At 39.9% G+C, this 15,896-nt stretch overlaps 1 protein-coding gene across 2 annotated transcripts in view; it reads left to right on the top strand.

Moving 5' to 3' along the window:
* The first annotated feature begins 4,290 nt into the window (after nt 1-4,290).
* The window catches only part of NEDD4L (neural precursor cell expressed, developmentally down-regulated 4-like, E3 ubiquitin protein ligase), a 168,033-nt gene continuing 156,427 nt past the window's right edge, over nt 4,291-15,896 (top strand). For both annotated transcript variants that reach the window (XM_009274737.1, XM_009274736.1), the window contains exon 1: nt 4,291-4,360. The gene's annotated coding sequence lies outside the window, so the exon portion shown is untranslated. The remainder of the gene's footprint in view (nt 4,361-15,896) is intronic.

Below are 15,896 nucleotides of genomic sequence, written 5' to 3'. Positions count from 1 at the left end.
GCAAACTGGAACTCCAGCCATATGTCCCTCCACGTATCCTTCAAGCTAACTGCACACCCTGTCTCCAATGCATAGGATCCCAACAAGAACCATAGCTCTGCAACATACCACTTCGTCTTAATCCTCCAAATATGTTTCCTCATCCCATTCTCTACTTGTGTCTGGGGTTTTCCTGCCTACTAAACACAGTCAGCTTGGTCTTTGCAGGATATATCAGATTGGGTGCTGGTGAGCATACACATAGGTACTTAGAGGTGGCACTGGACTTGGCTGTGCTGGATTGCTGACAAAGGTCTTACACTTTTCAGAGGCATCAATCACATTGTGCAGAGCATGAGCAGTGAGCCCAGGGCTTACAAGAGGTGTTAGCTTTACTGGCAAGTGGTCTTGGTTTATAGTTAGCTAATTCTGGAGTGATGGTTAAGCCTTTGGCTGTTTTTGTTATTATTTAATCCGATTCTGGAGTGATGGTTAAGCCTTTGGCTGGTTTTTTTTGTTATTATTGAATCCCGAGGGTGTGTCCAGATGACACAGAACTCAGTGAAGACATTCTCCGTGCTTGTACGTAAGGACTTCCCCATCCTGGAAATCTAGGTGTTTGGAGTAAAAATAAAAGGCAAGTCAGCATTTTCTAAGCTCAGCTGAATATTATTAAGTGTTGTAGACTGAAGCCTAGAATTTCTGGTCTTGGTGCCACATATATCACAGAATCACAGAATTATTTAAGTTGGAAAAGACCTTTAAGATCATAGCGTCCAACCGTAAACCTAACACTGCCAAGTCCACCACTAAACCGTGTCCCTAAGCACCACATCTACACGTCCTTCAAATACGTCCAGGGATGGTGATTCAACCACTTGGGCAGCCTGTTCCAACGCTTGACAACCCTTTCGGTGAAGAAATTTTTCCTAACATCCAATCTAAACCTCCTCTGGCACAACTTGAGGCCATTTCCTCTCATCCTAGTATCTTTTATCTGTATCTTTGCATAGCAGTACTGGCTTTTAAGCAGCTGCCTCCATCTACCCTTCATTTCTGACTGTCCATTTCTTCCTTCCCTTATCTTCAGCTCTGTTGGCCTGCTGTTTGTGGGCTCCACTGGCTCAAGGTGTTGACCTAGGTTCAGAAAAACCTTGGTGGGAATGGAATAAACTGGAGGGGAAGGCCATTTAAGTTGGCACTTTCCGCTGAAAGAAATGTATGTGTAAACATGTCCTTAATCTCAACAAGCCTAAGTGCTGCTTAACTGGAGATTGGCTCAGGCTCAAAGCTGCAAAGGGATCACTTTATTTGGGATTTGGATTCTGTGTTTTCTCACTCAGGATTTTTCCACATTTAGTTATCTTGTCTTGGCTACTCTCTGCCGTTGTGCCCTGGATTTACAAGAAAAACAAACCAAAATCCTAATTTTCTTTTCTTGTATGGTCTTTTCAGAGAAGAATGGGTGGAAACCTGTGTCAGGTAATTGATGCTCTGTGTTTCAAGCTGTGCCTAGCCAAGCAATCCTTTATCTGATTTTTTTTTTTTGGTGGACAATGAGGTGAGATTACCTCTCTATTGCTGTGAAAATTTAACTCCTTTCTTTACCTGACACAGCATACTTGGAGATAAATGAAGAAATTGGGACACAAGGAGCAAGCATAAGAATATGAAACTTTTTCTTTTTTTCTGCCCTTTAGTGTTGCTGTTCCCCCCAGGCAGTGTTCCCAGCTAAGGAAGTGGAGATCAGACGAATCCAAATTTAAGGTGTCAGCCTGTGCACAGCCTGGGAAGCTGGGTGCTGCTGCTGGTTCCCACTACTACCCGTGGTGATGCTTGAGCAAGCTTAATTTGGGAACCCTTCATCTATATCATTTGAGGTTTTGTGTAGTCACATGAGCTGGAGTATTCTTTTATTACACTTTTTATGCATACGTGTGCACATGTATGCACCTGTGGTGTTATGCTGCTTTTGTGAATGTTTTTAGACAAAATGATACAGATAAGACAAGTTCAGTGCATTACAAAAGAATTACTTTACAAAAGAATTATTTTACGGAAAAGCTGTCTGACCAGCCACTCATGGTTCAGAGTACCATATATTAAGTGTCATGTTCTGCAGAAGAATTTTCCATCATCCAAAATTCATCTTGCTCCTTTTACACAATAGATGTTCTCAAAGTAAGTATCATACTGACTTAAAGGAAAAATTTTGAGGGTAGATAGGTGAGGCCTTGTTACAAATTGAGGTGTTTTAATTACTTTTTAAAATATTACATGTATTTCATGCGTATGAAAATTTGAACAAACATTTGCAAAAGCATTGTTTCTGCTTGGTAAAATGGAATATTTAGCAGAGGCTGAGAGCCTGCATGAAGGGAGGGAACAGGGTCTGTCTTCCGGTGTGCTTGAAGTACGAAGTGAAACTTCAAGTATGTTTTTGAGAATCTATCTATTTAGATAGTCTGGAGCATCTTTTGTGTCTTGCAGAGCCTGAATTAGGGATCCTCCAGCAGTTGGACTTCCTCCTGCTGTGTGATTTTTTTTTTTTAAATATCTTTTTTATTCAGTTAATATGCAGAGATTATTTTAGTGCAGAAAGAAGATACCACTCTAGCAAAGCTGATGTTGGACTTTGTGTAGCATTAATAATATAGTAACTGTCCAAAATCCCTCTTTCTGTACCTCTCTACTTAGTATTACAACTTCTTATCCTCCAGTTCTCCTTCAGTAAGGTCAGAATAGTCTGCATTTCTGACTTTTTTTTTTTGCTATGCTGTCTTCTCTTAACGAAGGAATTTTCTTGATCGCAATTTGCAAGTTCATTGCCTTTTGTCTATTAAAACCACTCTAGAAGACCAGGCATGTTGTATTGACATTAACAGATTGAAAAAATTTAACATATGAAAAAAAATTTGCAATATTCACTAACACCACCATCGAATTGTTCTTTTTTACATACTGTTTTGTTCACCTCTCTGGTAAGGATTAGGCTCTTTTGGGAAGGAATCCTGTTCTCTGAATTAGAAACTACAGTGTTAAGTGCTGCTGGAAAGAATACCAACAAACAAATTTTCAGAAAGGATTTAAATCCTCAAGCTTTTGTTTTAATGGAGCACAGTTACTGCGGCAGGATGTGTGTCAGGATGAAACTCGCCCTGCAGACAGGTTCAATGAGACTTTTGTTTTTCTTTCTCTGAAGTAATCTGTTTCTGACTCCTTCTAGAGGAATGGTATTAGACTGGACAGGTACGGGTTTGTTTCTGGGGTATTTCTGACCTTCCTAATAATCTCAAAAATCTCAGCTACAGCTAACAAATCTGTCTCTCGCTTTTAGCTATCTAAAACAAATAGAGTAGGTGTAGTATGGTCATGCCAGGATAAACCTGTGGGAAAATGTTATTGTTTTCTGAACAAGCTTCAAGGAATGGAGTCTCAAATTACCGTAATTGAATCTTGTATCTTGCAGTTCTGGAAGGCTTATCAGAGGAGAAAAAGGTATAACTATATGGGTGACTGCAGAACCTGTTTCTGTAGGATCCTTTCCAGGTTTAGTTTTGGTGGCCTCTTTGTGTAGCAAAAATAAACTGGTCAAACGGTAAAAAAAAAAAAAAAGTAAAAAATACCTTTTGTACTAATGTTGCTCAGGAGCTTAATGAAGTGATAAACTGAGCATCAGGTTGATGTCCTAGTAATACGCATCTTCAGAAATTGCCATGTGTCGTTGAAAGTTGGTTTTGAGCTCTGCATATACCAAGGTGGTGAGACAGGTTTAAACAGTGTAATTTTAAGGATTTATTTTTAATCTTGCACCCTTTTTTTAAACCATAGACATCTCTCTGACCAAGAGGTATTAGCATTATTGGACGAAAATGTTATGAATATTTTCCCCCTGTGTTTGAAGAGGCAGCTTTAGAGTCTAAGCAGAGTGAATTTCTGTGGAGTACGGATCATTTAGGATTTGAAATGGCCCTGCTCAGCAAATTGTCTTCTACTTTTATTACTATTATTGTTACATTATTATTACTATGGCGTTATCACTGTTATCTACTCTTATTCTGCTTTTATTTAACTCTAAACAGCTCTCACTGGAGGTGGATGCTCTTCATGTTTGGATTTGGGCTGTTCTTTAGCAGATAAAGTGTATACCTCCTTCCAAGAGGATTTTCTTTTCAAAATCCTACCTAGGAAAGACTCCTGCGATCTAAAGGCTGAGTGTTCCTTCACAGCTTAACCTCTTGCAAACTGTTGATCTTCAAAATGAATTACAGAATAAACATTAAACCTGTTTTCTTTTTTGTTAACAGGAAGAGTCTCGTATCCTCAGGGTAAAGGTGGTGTCTGGCATTGATCTAGCAAAAAAAGACATCTTTGGAGCCAGGTAGGTGTTCTGCATTGACTGTTTTATGTGTTTAAACAGAATAAACTTAGCAGAGCAAGGGCGTTTTATAATTGATTGCTCATAAACGTGATGAGAGATCCTATTACTTGATTACAACCAATGCAAATTATGGACTGTGTGTTGGCAGGAAAGTCATTAATCACAGCAGTGGCTGTTCATGCCCTCTCTCACCACAGGAAGCTGTTCCCAAGTTCACTGTCTGCCTTAGCTCTGTGAGCGTGTGAGGAGCAGCTCAAAATTTGGCAGTATCTGGCAATACTTAAAATGACTCCCAGCTGTCTCCCCATATGCCCCACATAATGCACGAAAGACCAAAAGCCAGCAGTGCCCTCTGTCTTATTTTGAGGAAGCTCTACTTTCCCTGCGGGCTTTCAGTACCAGTCTCTCAGGTGCCAGGCATCGAAGTCTGACCCAGTAGCCAGACTGTGAATTTTGTCAGTCTCGGACATATCCAGATGCCAGTGTTGCAGTTCCTAAGGATGGTACCTTAGAATCATAGAATATCTCAAGTTGGAAGGGACCCATAAGGATCATTGAGTCCACCTTTTAAGAGAGAAAGGCAATAAAACATTTTCTCCTGTTCAGCCTATGCCACAAGAAGGCTAGCAGTAAGTACTAATGTAGAAGAGTTCAGTGAACTGTGCTGACTTAGCGGTTTTCTGATAGGCTATGGCAAGTTTGGGTTTTAATTCCAGTTGAGCCTTGAACCACCTTGAGTTTTAAACTGGCAACTTGATAGGGAAAAGAGAAGTTTTTGGAGTGCCTAAGGCAGTCTTCATATGATTGCTTCCCTGTTCATCTGTGTATCAAAAGATGGGGCGAATAGACCATAGTTTGCACTGGTCTTTGGCCAAAATAACCATTGTCAAACAAGAAAACTGGTTTTAAACGGTCTAATGGAAAGATACAGATACAGTCACTTTGTATGTTCTCAAGTCTCTTGTTTTGAAAGAATTAGTCACAGGTGTAGGATTAGCTTTTCTCCAAGTCTAGGCTTGCTGTGCAATGACTTAAAGAATCAAATCGGGTAGTAATTGGTGGAGAAGCTGTTTCTGAAGCCAAAATGAATGGAAAACAATTTTTTTTCCTAAAGGTTAACTTGGGTTTGACGTTCTTGCTATCTCAACCCTAAGTGTGAGGAAATTCTTTACTGCAAATGCTCCAATCCACTTAGAAGTTTTTTATCAGTTTGAAATTAGTGATATCCAATTTAGCTGTTATTGAAATGACTAATTTCTTAATGTATAAATGAGCGTCCCTGTGGATTTTCCTGTATTTCTTTAATGATGCTTACAAATTGTTCATTAGCTTGCATATCTAGTTTGAAACTACATGAAAGCAGCAATTAAAAGTTTAATCAACTTTAATTTTTTTTGTGAAATTTGCAACAAACGTTCCTTTGGTAGCTGTGTGCAGAATATGGTAAGACAAAACTTTTTTTTTCTTTCCCCAAATTCGCTATTTTGAGGAACAGCTTTTGATGCTGACCATAAGCAACAAAAGAAGCAGCTCATGTGTAGATGTAGTCGGACACATAGTGCTTGCTGAGGAGATCCAAGGTAGTACTGTTAATAGTGTCGCTGGGTCGCACTATAGGAGTACTACTGCTTGCTCTCAACATTAGCATCTACTTCATAGACTCCTGCAGTTGGCATTGAGATGCTGCAGTACCAAAATAAGAGAGGAGGAGCAAATTCTAGAGAAGAGATGGGACTAAGGTACAGAGAAAACAAGATTTCTATTGCAAATACTAACCCTAGAATTGCCGTATTTATGTGCTAACTTTGCTTTTTCTAGATGTTGTTTAATTTGGCCTTTTCATACGGTCACAGATTTTTGGTTTACTTGATACATTTAATTGGCTGGATTTTGTTTCTGCATTATTTCCAGAGCTTTAAATTTTACCACTTCTTTTGAAAAAAGCAAAGCTAGTGGTTGGAATATTGAATCTGCTCATTAAGAGGAACTTTATATAAATATTGAAGTGCTGTGGCAAATTCACAGAAGTAATCTGAGAGAAGCAGGAATCTTTTTAGTGTTCATTTGATTTGTTAAAGGATACATTGGAAACTTTACAGCTGAATCCCCGGCATTGTAGTATCTCCTTCAGCCATACTTCTCATAAACTTTTGTAAATATTTAAGATGTCATGTTCAAAAGAACTCCTAAAATTTGCTTATGAATTGATAAATTGTAAAAATACCTTTTACCTTTCAAAATGCATAAAGTTAAAACTAAGTAAAATTTGAACTGAGTTCTATTGATGTGGCCCTTAAATATTTAAGTAAATTGGTCTCAAGTCAGTAGGATTTCCATAAAACCAGATAGTTAAAAACATATTCCCAACTTATGTTTTTAACTTTGTTTTAAACAGTTCTTTAGTAAAAGTTGAGACTGACAGCATCATATATTATAAACTTAGTGAAATGCTTGTACTGCTGAGTTGGCAAGCTTTCAGAAAGTTTTCTTTTTTGGCTAAAGTTCCAATTTAATTTTTCTGTTTGTTTTACGGGCCTTGCATACCCTGCTGAGATAATAACATTTCATGCTGCTTGAATCTTAAGTGTGATTTAAGTTGCTACAGATAGTATCATTCTAACACAGCTGTTGAGAGTGCGTTGTGTAATAATGATCCCATTAACAGCTCTGTTGAGGATCAGTATGGAGTAGGTGATTAAATTCTCATTTGGGGCAATGGAGGAGAAACATGTAATGTTTGACCTAAGCAAGAGGATAAGGAAAATTTACGGGTGTTAGAACTGTGCACATAGTTTTTTACTGTGTGTTCAGGACCCCTAAAAAAATAGCAGTAACTAATCCTGTCTATGTGTATTTTCTTCTCTTGGTGTAGATGTAGACCTTGATGCTCTGTTGTTTCCCTCTCCCATAAATAATCTCCATGAGATCACCAATCTCTTTCAGGCTGATTTTTGTTATGGCATAACTTTCAGCACACAGCCACAGGCTAATGCCTGATATGAAAGTCAATAATTTGAATCTGTACATGCGGTGGGTGCTGGCTGCTAGGCGGTGCATGGTAACTGAGACCATTGTCAGCAGACGCAGCAAAGGATAAGATAACCAAGTGGGCTGTGCTGAGGATCCTCTTGGTAGGTGCAGAACACCCCTTGGGGATCAGTAATGTGGCTGGGAGAAGGAGGAAGAGCTGAATTCTGCACTTTCACTCCTGAACATCCTCTCCGTACTTGTGACAGAAGGTGTCTCTCACAGCACCTGGTCTCCTCTTAAATCTTCCTGCTTCCCTCATTCCTGCTCTTACCTGCAATAGTTGGAGACTGCCTGCCCCAAAACTCCCTTTCCTGCCCTTGGGAGGTGACTACCCGAGTGTCCTCCCAGAGCCTCCCAACCCTGTGGGAAGGCGGGCAGGAGACTGCAGTCGCGTGGGCAGTGGGGTCGGGGCTGGATTTGCCTGGGCGCCAGCACTGCCTGCCAGGCTGCAAGAGAGATGGTCTCTTCCCATCTGCCGAGGGGACGCGTGGGTGGAGCAGCAGCCCAGCACTGCGGCGTCTTGTTGGGCGACTGTCCCTCCTGCACGGAAGGTGCCGGGATGGTGGGGAAATGTCGCTGTGGGTGTGCATCAGCAAGGACAACACGAGGGAGGCACAGGAGCGAAGCTCTGAGGCAGCTCCGCACAACGAGCGGGCTCTGTCTTTGGACGTGTGCAGGTAAATAGGCCTTGCTTTGAAAAATAAACAGAGAAAGTGCCTTGTGATTCGTCCCAGTGTAGATTTGGATAGGTCTGAGTTACAGGGTTGCACTGGGTGTTTGCCGCTGTCACAGCAAAGAGAAAAGAAGTCGTCAGCACCCAAAGGCACAACAGCACGGTCTGAGGATTTTAACACGCTCGTGGTATCCCGCACACTACGAAACATTAGGATTTCTGCATGTCATTCCTAACTGGCACTTCCGGATTATGGACAAATACATGGGTGTTTTTGTCTCTTTCCAGAAATTAAATCAAGGGTTGAGGACAAATTCCTGATGTTCGTAATGTCCTTTTTGGGAGAAAGAAGGTCAAGTGACTGCTAAATATTTTACATAGTTACACACTTCGGAATGAGTTAATCTAAAGTCATTTGGAAGCATGTTAGAATTACAAAGTTATGGCCCCAGCACCTGATGTGCCTGTTCATGGTAGAGTCATGCAGGGCTTAAAATTGGGGCAAAATAGTAAGTTATCATGTAACTGTGAAAGATTAACAAGGCATACATTGTGTTTTGCATCTCAGTGGGTTTTCCTTACTGTTTTTAATCAAGTTTACCATTAGCAAACACTGCCTGTAGGCTTGCAGAGTCTGAAAGCCATTTCTTGCCTGATTAAATCCAAGGAAAGTCTCTTACTAATGTAGAGCACTAGAGAAACTAGTATTTTTCTTCTGAAAACTGTAACAATAAAGAAAACTCAATGCTCTTAAGTTGGCTTTTTTTGAAGTTGTTTTTGGCTTATGAAATCACTTCAATAGTAACTAATGATATGTAAGAGTTCAGAAAATTAGAGAATTATGATTACAGTGACACAAAGTATACTAGAATGTAGAATGAAATAGTAGCTATGAGCAACCCGAGGTGATGGTTAAATGTGGTGAATTTCATCTACGTAGTTTTAGTTGAGGAGGACGTTAAGTGGCTACTCCGTATAGATAGAAGTGGTTTTTTATAACCTGTTTTACGTTTTGCCCTGTGAAATTACAAGTCTTTAATAGATACTGATGACTAATAGATTTTGCAAACTGGAATTTTGTGAATTTAGTATTAGCTTTGCATGCTTAACTCTGAAAGACACATTACAATCTTGTTGCTGTCTAGTGCATTGGCACGTGTATTTACCACCTGACATATAGTGTATTATAATATATACATTATAATTTTACATTTATTTCCTTTTGGTTCCCTCTCAACTTTTTAAATGTAATGTCTTAATTAAATCAGCTAGTATTTGTTTTCTTGTATGTAATTAAGTAATGCAAGTTATAGTGTAATTAATCTTAGTTATGCAACATTCTGAACAATTATTATTATTTATTGCTATTTTGTTTTTACTCACGTATTAGGAATGATGCTATGAGTATCATCATGACTGAGGCTGCACTGTGCAAGTCACTGCACGCAAATGCAGTTACTGCCTAGAGAACTTTAGAATATAAAATGAAATTTCCTCTCCTGAATATCTTTACGTATTACTGAAATCTAAGTAGAAGTACCTCTCTAGTGACTTGGTCTATTTGCTGAGCATGGTCTGCCTCAGTGGACAACTTTATATCTTTCCCTGAAGGTACGTCCAGTGTGGACTTGGGTTTTTGATTGGTTTTTTTTCCATTTTTAAAAAATATATATAAGTAAAATACAGCAATTCTGAAGGTAGCACTGGGTTGGCTGTTGGGTTATTTGACACAGTGGTGACACGCTTCTTATAAATACAGTTTCTGCATATACACAAAAATGCACTCACAAGTAATAAAGGTGAATGCATACGTGTAAACGAGAAGGAAATGTCTTCTGGTTATTATTACTGAAATAAGACACTATGGTGTGGATGTTCTTTTTTAAATTAACAGTTTTGGAAAGAAAGGAAGGATTGTGTGTACACTGTAAATGGGTATATCTGATGGAATTTCTTAGTTGCTGCTTTTGCCTTCTAAATTATGAAGTAAGTGGAAATTGTGGCCATCTGGAAGTTGAAAATGGTAAAGTGCTTTTCAGTTAAAATTATGGATGTTTTTCGTTAACAGGAAGCTACACTTCTAATGACATGATAGCTTATTATGGGTTGCCTCTGGGTTTATTGCTTTTTACCTGCTCTTTTCTGAAAAGCCTGCAGCCTGAAAGGCGCAGCCAAGATGCAAGCCTCTTTTCTGTTCTGATTTCCTGTGTCTGAGATCAGTGATTTAGTGGTAGTGGTGTTAGTGCTGGGTCATGCAGGCTCCAGGCTTCTGGTGGTATTTTAAATCATACTGTGTACCCCTGTTGAGAGCAAGGCTGCTTGAAATGTGTCTGAATTCTTTAATCCATATGTATTCTGTTACTGTGGATTGGCAATGGAAGGAGAGCACATGTGACTGAGTATGCCTTGCAGATGACAAAGATAGCAAATGTTTACCTTTTACCTATTCTTTTAAGTCCACCATCACTATTTCTAGTCCCAGTCGAGTTATGGTATATCCTGTTTTAACTACTGGAAAAATTCTGGTGACATCTGTGGAACTATCCCCCTTAGTGAGTATGCTACCTTGGAACTGGGTTTTAAAAACAGCCTGTTCTCCTTCTCGTACTGATATCTCCTTTGTCAAGCACAGACAGATTAATTGAAGTGAGCGTGTCTCAAAAATTAACCAAACCTTTTTAAGAAATAATCTGGCTCATAATGAACTGCCCCTGCAGTGCTTCAGAAGTGCTGTCCGAGTGAGCAGGCACGCTCCCTCTGCTGGCTCTTCAGTATGCAGCTCAACAAGGAAGGGGTTTTATCCGTAACTTCTGTTTCCTTTAAAATTATTTACTGTATGTAAAAATAGATGAAACTCAAACTCTTAAATTATTTTTTTGTGGTGGGCCTAACAAACTGGATTTTGACATCAGCCATTAGTCAAAAATCTTACCCAGTAAAATGTTACATTAGCTAGATTCATAGAAGTAATTTTTGGAGAAATGTTTCAGTAGTGCAAAATGGCATATATGCCAGAGTGAAAATACTGCATACATCCTGTCTCAGGGAGTTCGTGGAGGTGGAGCAAAGCTGGAGAGTTCTGTATTGCAAACCTCTCAAATGACCAAATTCAACAAAGCCACTTGACTAGATGGTAGTTGCTCAAGTAGGATAGAGTTCATAGTGTGCTTTTTTTTCCTTTTTCTAGTTGAAAAAAAAAAAGTATAGAAAACCAGTTTTCTGCTGGTTTAAGGCTTTGAGAAATGGAATATTCAAAGCAATACAAACCTTCCACTTCTTGAGTTTTGTGCAATGCCATTGATCAATAAAAGTGTTTAGTCTCACCCAGAGAGTAGTATGCTTGCTCTCTACCTCTGCTTTGTGCACGCCGTAGCTATTTAATTTCCTCATTTGCCATATACTTACTATGTTTTGAGGGAGTACCGGGCAATCCAAGTTGAATTTCACTAGAAAATCTTGATGTGTTATGGTACTTCAACAAAAATAAGAATCAAATAAGACTTTTTATTCTTGCGAACAAATGAGTGCTCTAGTAGGCATTGGGATGAAACCATGATGAGTTCTCATCACCGTCGTTACTTTTTTTTATGATGAATGAAGACTTTTTATTCTTGCGAACAAATGAGTGCTCTAGTAGGCATTGGGATGAAACCATGATGAGTTCTCATCACCGTCGTTACTTTTTTTTAAATGATGAATGATTCAACACATGGCTGTTAGTTATAGTATTGCATTGGAGGGGGGAAGTTTGCTGGCAATATATTTTAAATAACAGCTCGATTTGCAATGAAAAAATGAAAGTTTTTCTAGTATTGTAGAAATGAACATGTTATTTGCAGAGTAGGGGGAAGGGAAAGAAACCAATTGAGAGCTTAATTAAACCTAAACCAAGCTGTACTTTGGAAGGCGAAGGAGTGAAGAAAAAAAAAAGTTCAGAGGCTGACAGTAAAATACTAGATGCTGAGGATGTCCTGAAGAAAGCGGTATCTTTGACAAGGTAGCATCTGCACTACTTAACTTCAGCTAGCACACGTAGTATGTGCTTTACCTATTAAATGAGTATGCTTAAATAAAAACTACAAGGCAATTGGAGCAGCCTTGGGCAAATGTTGAAATGAACTCACTCGGTGTTGTTTATAAAGCAGATGTGCATGCCTGCCTGGAAGGGAGGAGAAATGGACCAAATGTAGGCAGAGGTGGTTGTTTTCTGAAAGTAAAAGTTGTCAGTGGTACTACATCCTCAGTATATGCAATATATAACCTCAGTAATTGCCAAGAGCAGGGCTGTCTCCTTCCTTCTCACTCCTACTGTTTGGTAAGTCCTCTTGTAATTTCTTGTCTTGTTAAACGTCTCCTGAGAGATTTGCAAGATATATGCTCAAATAACTGTGGTATCAGGTAGTCCTGGGGCAGACCCTTCACTGTTGTTTAGCAGTTTTCCTCAAGACATTATCAATGGTAGTGTTGAAGAAAGGTAAAGACGCTGCAGTCTGTGTATTTGCGAGCAACAGAAAGCCCAAGTCCCTGCCTGCCTGCTCCAGCGGCTCCTTCCGTCCCTGCACCGCAGTTTGACCTTACTCTCGCTTTGCCTGCAGCTGTTCATAGGGTGACTGGGTTTACACCCTGGTCTCACTGGTGTGACAGAAGGGGACAGCGACCCATGACCTGGTCAGAGGAGCAGTGGGTGATGGCAGAGCGAGGCAGGAGCTCCAGGCATGTAATCTCAGACTACAGTCACAGAAAGTGTTTTGGGCTTTACTTCAAGAAAGCATCTGAAGGGACAGCTAAACAAAGACTTTTCTGAAATGTATGACTGGTGGATAGTAGAGGGTGATGTTATCAGAAGAGGTTAAAGCCTGCTCAGAAGAAATACGTTGGATAATAGATATTTTTATTTATGAAACTTGAATGTTGACTTTGCCTCATACAGGTGAGTGAAATGAAGCAGTATTAGGCTGCCACGTGTGGGCATAAGGTGTATCAGTATATTCATTAAATTGGTGCAGTGGCTTTAATTTTATGCAGGGAGGCTTCCCGCAGGGTGGCTGTGCAGTGACTCCCCGTGCACGGTGCTTGCGAGGAACCCAGCTATGTCAGGTCTGTCACTTTTGGATAAGGTGTATCAGTATATTCATTAAATTGGTGCAGTGGCTTTAATTTTATGCAGGGAGGCTTCCCGCAGGGGGGCTGTGCAGTGACTCCCCGGGCCCGGGGCGTGCGAGGAAGCACGCTATGTCAGGTCTGGTTCACTTTTGGTAGCTGGCAGCAGAGGGCACCAGAGAATTTCCTCAGCTGTTACCACAAACTGGGACTTTGATGGCTTTCGAGGAAATTAGGCTTTCATGTTTTTCAACAAAATTAGCAGGGTTTTATCCATTTCTACATATTATGTTCTTCAGGATGCACTGGGTATATATTTCAGTAGCTGTAAATGGAGAAATACTGCTTATTTGAGTATGCGGTCTTGCTAATGAGTAAGAGGACTTAGTAATAATTCCTGAAGTTTATAATGTCATAGTGAAAAATAATTTTCATCAGATTAATTGCTCAGTAGAAAAGTTTCTGTGTACATACACATTTAAAATGTTTCTCATTGTTTGAAAAAGGAAGTGCCTGTATTCAGCCACTCAGTTTTTTCCACCTGCCTGCTATTTGCTATGATCTACTAGTTCACCTGAATCTGATATCCTTAAAAGAAAAAAGGGGCATGTTGACAAAATCTTCTAAGGAAAACCTTTTGGTCTTAAATATTTGAGGCAGAACTTCTGTCTTTTCTTCATCTTCTACTGATTACGTTACGTCATTAAGCAGAATGGATTGAAATGATCAGCAGCTTCTGCTTTTTATATATTTTAATTTTTCCTCCTAAACTTAGTAATGTCTCATATCTTATAGTTGAAAGATTGTCCATATCTGACAATTTCCCAGGATGCAATGTATATTTATTTCTACTTCATTTGAACTGATCAACAGTCCCAGCATAATTGTATTGTTTCCTCTCTGATAAATGAATATAAACATTGCTACTCTGCTCAATGGTGTGAGCCTATAACTATGTTTTCATCTTGTGGTTATGGAAAGCATACAACAGCCATAGGTGGTATTTTATTCAAAAAGTCCAGCTGGCTTTCCCATTGTTAGCAAGCGCGATGATAGAACAGCTGTCTATCAGACTTGGAGAAGCTTTCTTTTGCGGAGTTTTTCTTTTGTGTGTGAAGGATTTCTTTCTTTCCTAAATTTTCAGGCCTGAGATTGTGTATATACATTTAAGGATGTCCGGCACTTTAGATTTCAAATGGCTCTTATTCTATTTTTCAATCTTTGTTTAATGAGAATTAGTGCTTATGTTATGTTGGTGTCTCTTTCTCTTAAACCTCTGCAGATCTCCCAAATGAGTTGAACGTGTTTTACCTCTGTCAGCTTTTCACTGAAGTGCCAGTGAAACTTCACTCCTCTAAATTCAGAATAATCTATTGCAATTCAGTATTTCTTTTTCCTTTCAAAAAGGAGAACTTTCCTGTTTTTTGAAGAAGTAGTAAAATCAATTTTTATTAAAGAAACCATATGAGGGCAGGCATTTCGTTTTTAAAAAAAACCCACTTGTCTCATAATCATATGCTACTCTGTGGGGCTGAGTAAAAGGAAGGCAGAAATTACTGCCTTAAAAGAAGAAAGTACTACAGCATCTTGTGAGGGAAAACCTTGCATCTTATGTTGCAAAATAAAGTTGCTGCTCAATCATTAACTTGTAAAGTTTTATTTAAGCCTTTCCATTAAACACTGCAGCTTAGTGAAGTCAAATGTTATTGATAACAGCACATGTATCCTTAAGGTGCTCGGCACCTCTCCCTGTGCGATTTAGAACGTCGTGAACAGAACTAGTAAGGTGAAATGCTGTGTGAATGTGAAGGATCCACAGCTTTTGACACCAAACGGGATGGTAGCACTGCTTGTATGAAGGTTCGATTAGACCTTTTGGACAGCGGGATGGTTGGGGATTCTCTTCTTCCATGCTGCTTTCCTTGATCCTGCTAACTGACCTTTCCAGGCATTTCGCTCTGAAGCATGAATGACCAGCTGAGGGCTCTGTGACTTTTTATTTCCCGTCCTGTCTTTTTCCAAGGCCGTCTTCTCTCCATTTCCCTGAGGTATGAAGGAGGCCCTAAGAAACAGAGCTGGATGAAGTTGCATAGGAAGGCAGTGATCAGGCCACAAGACTAGGGTCATGGCTAGGAAGTGGTATTGCTGCCAAACAGCTTGTTTTTTGGGTATAGAGCTATTAATTCAGTATATTCCTACCAGCTGGTGAAACACAAGAATCCATTTCTGGGCATGTCAGTTTCCTGGACTTTTCCCATACTCATTTTCCCATCTGCAATTACAAATTCATCCATGTCCGTGTTTGATAACAAATGAGTCTAAATGTTGGTGCAGGTCTTGCCTCTCTTGTCCAAGATGCGTGCCATGATTTTGGTTTGGATCTCGTGGATGTCTAGCCTTCAGGTCAAACTTACCTAAAACTTTTGATCTCCCCCTTGGACTTGAGCCCTGTGCTGCCTCACGTTTCTCTGTTCATAGCAGCATCACTGCCTGTGTTGCATGCCTGCATCGCTTGTGACTGCATGTCCACAGTCTGTGAAGTTTGCAGATTTCATAGAACCACAGAATAGTTTGGATTGGCAGGGACCTCTAAAGGCCATCTAGTCCAACCCCCCTGCCGTGGGCAGGGACATCTTCAACTAGATCAGGTCGCTCAGAACCCCGTCCAACCTGACCTGGAAAGTTTCCAGGGATGGGGCATCCACCACCTCTCTGGGCAACCTGGGCCAGTGC

This window comes from Aptenodytes forsteri, unplaced genomic scaffold, assembly GCF_000699145.1.
Source record: "Aptenodytes forsteri isolate BGI_AS27 unplaced genomic scaffold, ASM69914v1 Scaffold112, whole genome shotgun sequence".
NCBI lineage: Eukaryota > Metazoa > Chordata > Aves > Sphenisciformes > Spheniscidae > Aptenodytes > Aptenodytes forsteri.
Note: the sequence above shows the minus strand (reverse complement) of the source record. Positions and strands in the feature narration are given on the sequence as shown.